We start from the raw sequence: 1,518 nt of genomic DNA, 5'->3' as shown, positions 1-1,518 counted from the left end.
TCTTAGGACCTGCTCAAGTTCTCAATAGTTTCACAATCTTTCGGACGGCAGCTACAGCGAACCATCATTTGCTAGCGGGTGATCTTCGTCTATACTTAAATCAATACGGGTGGTTCGGCTCGCTCACAGGATTCCCTCTTCCTTAAATTGTGCCGACTTGCTTACCAATTTCAAATTATAGAGCAGGTGGCGCGAATGGAGTAGTTGGGCTTGCTAACGGGGTTCTTCTTCCTTCTGATGCTGACCGATATAATTTCGTAGTAGTCTCCGTTTTCAGCGTTCGATGATGGAATGAGGCTTTCCGTTGACACTCTTCTTTTATAGTATTCTGTTCAGAGGAAAATGCCAACGACTCTGTAATTTTCAAATTTTTTCGGGTAGCGATGGTACTTTTTCAAGTATGGAGAAATGTGAGATTTTCAATTTGATTACTAGTATTAAGCGGCTATCTTTTACTTGTTGCCATGGAAGAAATGTCATCTTGTGATTTCAAAATTTCCGGTGCAGTAGGCCATGCTTTTTGCATGTTGCTTAAAGGGTGGTATGGACTTCTAAAGTACTGTGCAGATAGATAGGACAAGTAGCGGTCCAAGGAATGATTCTGCTGCTAACATTTCTCAACGGTACGGAGCTGCTAAGGAATGCTTCGCTAATAGGCGTATTGCAGTGAAGAAAACGCAGGCTGACGTCTTTCCTTGCGGAATAATGCACAGATGTATTATTCCGCAGAAATGCATTCCACAATTTTGTTGAGTTTCTCAGTCTGTTGGTTTTTATTTGCGGTTGTTTCAGGTGTACTGCTTCTCCGACTGTTTATTGTGCTTCCAATTGACCATGACGGAAGTAGCTGTTGCAAATGGCCATGTTCTTGGAAGCTACAAAATGATTTAGGGCGTTCTCATTCGTCTATCGAAAACTGAACTTTCTAATAATCGGTTTGCGAACTCCACTGGCTAATAAGTTGAATGTTCCGGATATCTCATGATGCTTTTTTGATGGCATAGGTCGACCAGCAAACGTACTCGCGTTTTGAGCTGCGTATATAACAAGTTATCATTATCAGTGTTTCCGTAGTATGTTTGCGTTATCGGTAATCATCACTAATGAAAACTGTTTCCAGCTCGTGGTAATGTTGTCGCAGTTTATGAATAAATGGTACGATTACCTTAACACGCTCGCCCACTGTTCTCCTCAACGCACACTTCCGGCAGCGATACCTTGTCGAATCCATTCCTTCAGTACATCGGCAATTACTTCCGACTCGACGAAGATGAGGTTGCAAATGCACAAACCGAGCTTCTAATCATCAGTTCTTAATCGTCGCTGTGGTTTTCTGATAGTTCCAGTCCTTCCCTGCTGGAATCGACTAGTTCTCATCAGGATTGAATACCTGACCCAGCAAGCACCTCGGAGATGAAGGAATAAAGAAAGTTGCTTGGCAGAAAGCTAAAAACCATTCAATGATCTAGGTATTTTATTGTTTCAAATTACTTCACAAAATACAGATGGTGCTCTTTG

Source organism: Armigeres subalbatus, chromosome 3 (genome assembly GCF_024139115.2).
Source record: "Armigeres subalbatus isolate Guangzhou_Male chromosome 3, GZ_Asu_2, whole genome shotgun sequence".
NCBI classification, from domain to species: domain Eukaryota; kingdom Metazoa; phylum Arthropoda; class Insecta; order Diptera; family Culicidae; genus Armigeres; species Armigeres subalbatus.
The sequence above is the reverse complement of the archived record's forward strand: the minus strand, read 5'-3'. Positions refer to the sequence as shown.